The following is a 9075-nucleotide window of genomic DNA, read 5'->3' on the forward strand; positions in this document are numbered from 1 at the left end:
TTTTCTACACGGGGCATGAAGTAAAAATTATTGGGAAGCATAGATTTGCATGATGATGGAAAAGGGAAAGCCTAAAGACAGGGAAAATAGCTAATAAATTAATATACAGTGTTTTTACTGGAGTTGTATGCATTCTCACAAGAGGCATTCTTTCCCTACCAGTTGAATGTTCCTAGAAGGTCACATACCAGTTAAACTCCACTATTTTGCCTTTTAGTGACCATGCTTGAGTCTACTTGCCCAACTCCTGAGATCTTATTAGGAAGCTGCTGAAAACATTTCAGATGTTATTATCTATCAGGAGACTGCCTTTCCCTGGCACTGGCTGAGACAAATTGTTTTTATTTTATTTTATTTATTTTTGGCAGAGATAGCTGAGGCTTTATTTGGAAAAAAACAAAAACAAAACTGTTTCATAGATGGAGGCATGGGCGGAGGGTACCCCAGGCAGTGAACTCCCCGATGGGTAGGCTGAAGGCTAGGGCTGAGCCCAGTGAAGACCTTAGCCCTCAACCCACTCATGGTGGGAGTGACCACCAGTGTCTGCCTCAGGTGGGTCTCCTGTTCCCTCTGCTCCACTGAACAAGAACCTCTGCCACAGGCCATGGGGCAGCCACAGGATGGGGTAGGCTGGGAGGGGCTGCCATGGCCATTCTCTTGGGCAGGAGATCAGACGACTCAGAGGCCAGCTTCCCATCATGGGTCTCAATCTTCTTCATAACCACAGCCCTACAGGAGCTGGTACTCCTGAAGAAGCTGGAGCCCATGCCAGAGCCAAAGCTGGAGCCCAGGCCATAGGTAAGGCCAGGGCTTGTGAGGCCTCTGTAAGCCAAGTTCAGCCCACCTGAGCAGACACTGGTGATCTTCATATGGATACTCATGTTCTGCATCCCAGACTTCAGCTGGTTCTCCTCTCCCTCCAGCAGCTACCTGTAGGTGGCAATCGCAATGTCCAGGGCCAGCTTGACATTCATCATCTCCTGGTGCTCATGCAGCTGTCGCAGTCAGTCATGTTCTGCTTGACTCACTGCAGGATGGCCTCCAGTTCCAACAGCTTGGTGGCCTTAACAGCCAGCTCCACATGCTGCATGGCATCCGTGATGACAGCTTCCAGGGAAGCCCCTTGGACTTTGAGGCCCTCAGTCTCAGCCTGGAGCCCACTGATGTTGATACAGGATTTTTCTCAGCCACTTTGCCAGTCAGAGACTTCTGGATGGTGATGCCCCTGCTGGGGCATGGGCTCAACACAGGAGACAGACACCCTGTCTACTCAGCCAACCAAGCCAAGCCTGGCTTGCATGGGCATGGATCCCATGGCCACTGAGACTGTGTACTCAGTCCCTGGCAGGAGGGGGTGTGTGAGCAAGAATGCGGGTCTGGCCAGCTGCTCCAAGCACCAGCACAGGAGCAGGCTCCATGCAGGACCTGCAGCTGGACCAGGTGTGTCACAAACAACTCCTATGGTAGACTCTGGTGTCCAGATGAGGGGAATGCAATGGCACCCAAACCAGGGTGCCTGTGATCCCAAAACCCTAGATGGGGTATTACAGCATGCTAACAGCTTCCTCCCATGGCTCTGGAACTGGCTTAAACCCATTGCTGTTTCCCATTGTGTGGGGTGGCTGCCCTCCACCAGCAGAGGGCAGAGGGCCACAGTGTTACAGCCTTCTTTCTATGCACATTCAGTGAGTACCAAGTTCTTGTCCCACATCCAAGAAGAATGAGGTTATGCAGAAAACTGAAAAGTGAGGAGGGTGGAGAAGAGTTTTAGTAAGTGACAAAACAGCTCTTAGTGGAGAGGAGATGCAGGGTGGTCCCCCAGCAGAAGTCAGGTGGTCTCTCTCCCAGTGTGGCTGGGACCAGAGCTTTTATGAGCTCAGAATGGGGGAGTGCATGATGATTGGCTTGTGAGTGTACAAAAAATGCTAAAACAAAAGTGTCACTTGAAGGTGGGTACAACAGTGTAAAAAACCAATTAGGGAAGAGTAGTTATATGTAAAATAGGTGAAGGGTAGGGATCAAACAGAAGAAAGCATGCCAAATGGGAAAAGGTTCTCAATCTGGTCTGTGGATTTACCAGGGACTTGTAGCTAGGCTTTAAACTGCCTTCAGCTTGAAACCTGGGTTTCACCAGGGACCAGCCCCTGTCTTCCTAGGATTTGTCTGCCTCCTACCACTAACAATATTACAGTTCATCTCAGTGATGTCCATCTTTGTGTGACACAGCTCATCCCCATGCTTCCCACCCAGCATCTGCAGCTCCTTATACTTGATCTGGTACATGTGCTCAGCCTTGGCCAGGTTATGGTTGACAATGTCCTCATACTGGGTCTTGACGTCAGCAATGATGCTGTCCATTTCCAGGGAGTGGCTGTTGTCCATAGACAGGACCACAGATATCCCTGTGATCTGGGAATGTAGCTCACAGATACCCTCTTTATACATCTGCTTGAGGAAGTTGATCTCATCAGTCATCCCTTCCAGGAGAGATTCTTGCTCTACCTTGTTTATGCAAGCTTCATCCACATCCTTCTTGATGAGGACAAATTCATTCTAAATTTCTCTGTTTATTGTCACCCTCGTACTTATTATTCAAGGCCTTCAGCAACCCCTGCATGTTGCCAAGCTTTGTCTCCAGCTTCAGCTTCTCTTGGTCCAGAGTGTCCCACTGCCTCCAAAGGTTGTTGATATAGTTCTCAAGCATGTTGTCCATGTAGCTCTGGGCTGTCTTCTGCTGCTGCAGGAGGCTCAACTGGTCTTCAGCATCTTCTGCTGCTGCTCCAGCAGTATACCTTGTTGATGAAGGAGGCAAACTTGTTGAGGATGTTGATCTGCCCCTTCTCCTGGGTGTACGTGGCCTGGATGTTGCAGTCTACCTTTGGCTTAAGGGGACTCAGTAGGCTCTGGTTCACCACGATGGCTATGAGGCCCCCCAATATCACTGGCCCCACCATAGTCTCCACCCAGACCCATGCCAGTTCCCTACCCACCCTAGAAACTGCTGCTACTACCCATTTGGGAGAAGTTCAAGGAGTTGTTCCTGGTTCACACATGTAGGAGTAGCTGCTGAAAACCTGGAGGCCAGAAATGGACACCTTGTAGGACTTCTGGGTCACCCTGATGGACATGGTGAAGGCAAGAGTGGAGACAGGCAGGCCAAACCAAGTGGAAATTTGAGGAGTGCAGAATCTGCTTCCAGGTACATTTATCATCTTAGAGAGACAGTTAGCAACCACCTGATGGTCATCTGACATTCCTGGTTTTGTGGTGGCGGGGGGCCTCTCCTGCCCTGTTCATGTCTGACTAGCTGCCTACTGTTACAGAATGCCTAACCCAGCAATGCAAAATGCAAATACATTGTCCTGTAGATCTGGTAACATAAGAACTTAAAATGGAGAAGAAAATTCTATAGTGAGTACAAAGATATCATATGTATATATTCCTTATGCTAAAATATGACTCTGAAAATAGGTATTCCTAACAGCACTGACCAGATGGCCCTGTTCAAATGCAAGTTGCCAATCTGAACCACATGAAGTACCAATGCAATGTGAAAGCCATTTATTAGCAATGCAAATGTCAAGCTACCTCTGATTTTCCCAAAAGCAGGATAAACAAAATAAATGAGCCATTAGGAGGCACAGGTGAGATACTCAGGCTTCAAGAACCCTGCTTTGATTACTTTGAAAGGCAGAGAAAGGCAGCATAACAAGTTTCCACTTGAACAGAGTGTGTTTATTCAGCTTGATGCAAGTCAGAGGAAATAGCCCTAATAGTTTTGAATTGCTATAAAAGCTTGTATGCACTTGTCAGATTTATGCGTTTAGGCCATAAAAGCAAAAGAGTCTTAGAGGCATTTTCTAAATTAAGCGATTCAGGTATAAATTCAAAGACAGAGAAGAAATGCAAGCTTCACATACACCAGAGCACGGGCCCAAAATGACCTTTCTCTTACTTTTACCCTGAGATTTCCTTTTCATCCTTCAACACTAGCTCGAATATTTCTGCCTCAAGTGAAGTGTCTCCTGAACCCCTCTACCCATCACTTCTGCCAGCTGATGACTTCCAGCAAATTGTACATCCCTCCATTGGAACACTTTGCTTTATAATTATTCATTTAACTTCCTCTTCTTGTGTTCTGTGATGTCTTCAGAGGCAAAGATTTTATACTATTTGTGTCTCCAAACTTCAGAAGCTTTCACAGAAAAGATTCTAACCATGTATATGCGCAACCAAAATCAAGAAAAAGAGATGATCCCTAATACTTTAGTTTGCTAGATTTTTGTTGAGCTCATAGTGATGCTTATAAATTTGATAGTATAATGCTAGATAAGTATTTTAAAGGATAATTGTACAAAAAGTAAAATCATGACTCTCATGGGGATAGAAATTGAGCACTATTAAATATTTTAACTATAAATTAGAGAATCAGGCAGATGTCACGACATTTCAAAGGAGAAGTAAAACAAGGATAAATGTGTATAGAGTAAACTTTCCTCAGTAAAGAAACGTTGAACTTAAATGATAAACCAATGCAACTGGCTTCTTTTCCATGGGAGGAGAATGGAGGAAAGTCAGTTAAACCTCCCCACCAGACATAATTCATTTGCATTTCTAGGAACATGAATTATTTTGCATTGCTATCAGTTATCTACAATTTGCAAAGTTATAAAATACTGCAAAAGCTAGACTCAGATAACCTGGAAGTGCATTGCAATGAGTTTAGTATTTGTGTACCTCCAAAATTCATATGTTGAAACCTAACCCCAAGGTAATGGTATTTGAAAGTAGAACCTTTGGGAAATAATTAAATCATGAGGGTGGGGTCCCCATGAATGAGATTAGTGCCCTTATAAAAGGGACCCCCAAAGAGCTCTTTCTACCAGGTGAAGATAAAAGAAGTCAGACAACTACAACAAACGAAAGGGCTCTCCACAGAAACTTACATTACTGGCACCCTGATCTTGGACTTCTAGCCTCTAGAACTGTGAAAAAATAAATTTCACTTGTTTGCAAGCCACTCTGTTTATGGTATCTTGCCATAGCAGTCCAAGCTGGTAAGACAAATCTGCTGTAATCTAAATAATGCATTGTTTTTCATAGGAGACATCCAATAATCTTTGTTATTTAGTCCAAATTTTCTTACATTGTGTCATCTTAAAGGCGGAGTGTGAGATCTTATGTTCTTTCATTGAAAGGTCAACGTATGATCAAAAATTGTTTTTGTCCATTTGTAAGACAATATTTCTAAACTCCTCTCAACACGTTGTTATATCATTAGCCCTTCCATAGTAATGAACCAATAACAACAAAAACTAACATTTGGGAAATTACTTTTTGCCAAGTAGTGTGAAGAGGGCTTTATCTAAAGAATTTCTTTAATCCTCATGCCAACCTGATGAGGTAAAAATTTCATTATACTCATTTCATAGAAGAGAAAACAGATCACTAACAAAGTCTCTAAATTACAGAACCGGCATGTATCAGACCTGAATTCTAAGCAGAAAATTCTCTCTCTGCTGTCTAATATGGTAGCCAATAGTCACATGGGGCTACTGGGACTTGAAATGTGGCCAACTCAAATTCTGATGTTCTGTAGATAAAACTAGGCAATTAATTTTTAAGACAGTACCATAAAAATATTTTGAAGTTATAATGGTTTGGATGATTGAGTTAAATAAAATGTATCATTAACTTTACCATCTGTTTCTTTTTACCTTTCAAAATGTGGCTACTAGAAAATTTTAAATCACCTATGTGGCTCACATTATATTTTTATTGATTAGCCTACACTCTTACTGGCAGACTTGAAAGACAGAAAATTGCCAACAAAAATCAAACAAGCTCTCTTTTAAAGAAATGATAAGATTAAAATATTTATGATATCAAAATATCCATCATTGTAGTGGACACATGTAATTAGCAGAGAATTTTCTGCATAACGTAAAGAAGAGACAATCATACAAGAAGAGACAATCCCACAATTAGTGATTGTTAAATATCAATAGTGTTTTTAACACCAAAGATGGTAGTCTAGAGTATGGAGTCATCATGACAGGGAGTAAAGCAGTATCCATACCTGATTTCAGGAAGTCTAGCTTCACGTCTCAGTTCCACACTGACTTTAGCCAGTAACTATGTGAATTGCAATTTTCTTTTCTGTAAAAGGAAGACATGTAACCTTGAAATCCCTTCCAGCTGAAGAAGCTCTGTGATCATACTGATCTTCACCTGGTACCTTCTTCAAGATGATTTAGAACAGCTGTTCTCAAACTTGAGGCTCGGAGGGTCATTATGCCACAGATTGCTGGGCCCCACCTCCAGGGTTTCTGATTCAGTGGGTCTGGGGCAGAGCTGAGAATCTGCATTTCTAGTAAATCCTTGGGATGTTGATGCTGCTGGTCTGGGGAACACACTTAAGTCACTGACTTAAAACAACATCACCTGTAATCCCAGCACTTTGGGAGGCCGAGGCGGGCGGATCACAAGGTCAGGAGATCGAGACCACGGTGAAACCCTGTCACTACTAAAAATACAAAAAATTAGCCGGGCGCAGTGGCGGGCGCCTGTAGTCCCAGCTACTCAGGAGACTAAGGCAGGAGAATGGCGTGAACCCGGGAGGCGGAGCTTGCAGTGAGCCGCGATGGTGCCACTGCACTCCAGCCTGGGCGACAGAGCAAGACTCCGTCTCAAAACAACAACAACAACAACAACATCACAGAGCCTCTCACAAGATGAGCGATAGGAGCTGCAGTAAGGGCAAAGTAGACTTCACTTACCCCCACTCCAAAGGTGAATTGAGTGTTTGAGCTTTTTCAAACCCTTTTATTGAGGATGATTCAAAGTTTTATACTCCCATCCAGAAAGGGGAGAGTTTAGACCAATAATGACTTTAATGACTTTTTTCCCTGCTAGCATTTTGCCTTTAAAAAAAAATTTTTTTAAGAATTACACACTCTGAAGGGAAATGTCAGATTCTAAGATTTTTTTTTTTAATTGCTTGGTATTCTAGTGTAAGCTATGTTGCACTTTTAAATATGAGTGGTGGGCAAAATCTCCACCTACAATGTTGCATAACAGACACACCCACACCTGTATTTCTATTGATCTAATGTAGACTATTTATTTTCAAAGGCAGTATAATGATAAAAGGAATGCATTTCCCTCTGCCATTTTAAATTTTTATTTACTTTTACATTATTATAAAGTATGTTTTGTACTTTTTGGGGTAAAATCAGCTTGTTCTAGTTACATTTATAAAATTTAAAATCTTCCCCTGTTCTCTTAATGTTTCAACATTTTCATTGCTTTGCATCTGGATATTTTTAGGACATAATGTACAACTTTATGGTTCTGTGAGAACATCAACTGTGCAAATATGTATTAAAGCAGTGGGAATTTGGGCTACCTTGTCCGGACAATGCTGACAGAAGCGTTGTACACATGAGATGGCAAATATGATTTTTAAACTAATAATGACAAAAGCATCTACCCAGTGGGAAACATAATGTAGATTTCTTTATTGCTATTCTTTCTTCTATTTTTGTTTTAATAATTTAACCTAGATATTAGTAGAAGTGCTGTGGAAATCATGAGCCCTCTGTCTTAATTTCTTTTTTTGAAAAAATTTCAACTTAAATTATCTATTTAAAAGCTTTGTATTTTTCTGTTAATTTTTCTTGAGGATTCTAATTAAGCATTATCTCTGTGAGAAATAAAATTAGTAGATATTAATAGTATTCTTTTACAGATAAAAAAGTTATAAAGTGTTGGTAAGTATTCTTACATCAAACTTACTGGTTTGAAATTATCAGGAAAATTACAAAGTCAATTACCCAGATGGTGTGATGTGGTCAAAACAATCAACAAGGAATGGTTTTGTTCCTATTCTTTGATGTTTGGTTTATGTGGATGTAATCCATATCTCTGGCATGATTAATACCATAGCCATTTTAATACTTATTTTTAAGTACACAGCTTTCATGATTATTGTGCCCTATCCTCATCATTAATAATGGCCATCTGCACTTCCTTTCCTTTAACGAGTGGTGTGATTTTACTTTGTCATCAGTATGTTCTGGGAATAGCACTGTTACTGCTATACTCAGACAGAAAACTGCCTGAAGTAATTACGGAACCCATCTGAAATTTCAAAATTAAAATATTTTCCTCAAGCCTTGTAATATGCATTTCAAGCACAAGCTCACCACAATTTCTAACTAATAAACATTCAGGAAAGCATTTTTGCCAGATCAATTATTTTTTAAATCTGAAATGAACATAATCAGAAAAAAACATTTGCTCTTCTAACTCTGTTCTTTTAACTGGTACCCCAACTAAAGATAAACTTTATTACTATTTTTAAGTTGCCCTCTGCTTTTCTTATTAAAATGTAAAGTAAACCTGGATTAAGGAGAAAAATGAACCATACTTTGCTAGATAGTAATACCTAATATCAGGACTAATGTCTACACATTTTGGTCATGTCTGCATAGTTCCCTAAAGGTTAAGTGCTTCTTAATAGTCTGAAATCACTAAAAGCTAAATTTATGTTCTATAGCGCCAAATAATAATTTTGAGTCTGTATTTTTCATTTTCTCAAGTTCTTAAATTCATATCATTAAACAAAATAATTAAGGCATAAGTAGGCTAAAAAGCTTAAATTACTCACAGAAGCCACCAAAATCAGAACTACACTTTGAAGAACAGCCTATTGGGCTCTTTAATGCAAAGTCTGATAATGTTCAGCCACTCTGACTTGTCAATCAAAGGGGGTTATAATGTAACTAATCTGATGTCATATCACACTCTATATCCCAAAGATGTTGAACTGATTACACGTGTTTACTATTATTATTGCTACATATATTATCATTACACTTCTTAATAAAGACATCAGGTGTCTTTATGATGTGTCCTAGGCATCATAAACTGAGTGTGTTGTGCAACAGACTATTTCCTATTTGAAGTTAGGCTCTAGAGACTTACATAGAATCGGAGAACAGAATTAGAAATCATGCATCCAGATAATTTAGAGAGCTTATAAAAATTAGCATGGTGTAATTCTAGTGTTTT

The 9075-nt window shown here is 40.7% G+C and overlaps 1 pseudogene; it reads right to left on the reverse strand.

Annotated features, from left to right (window-relative positions):
• Window positions 1-548: 548 nt before the first annotated feature.
• On the reverse strand, window positions 549-3128 carry LOC140712277 (keratin, type II cytoskeletal 8 pseudogene; annotated as a pseudogene).
• Window positions 3129-9075: the final 5947 nt, after the last annotated feature.

This window comes from Chlorocebus sabaeus, chromosome 8, assembly GCF_047675955.1.
Source record: "Chlorocebus sabaeus isolate Y175 chromosome 8, mChlSab1.0.hap1, whole genome shotgun sequence".
Lineage (NCBI taxonomy): Eukaryota > Metazoa > Chordata > Mammalia > Primates > Cercopithecidae > Chlorocebus > Chlorocebus sabaeus.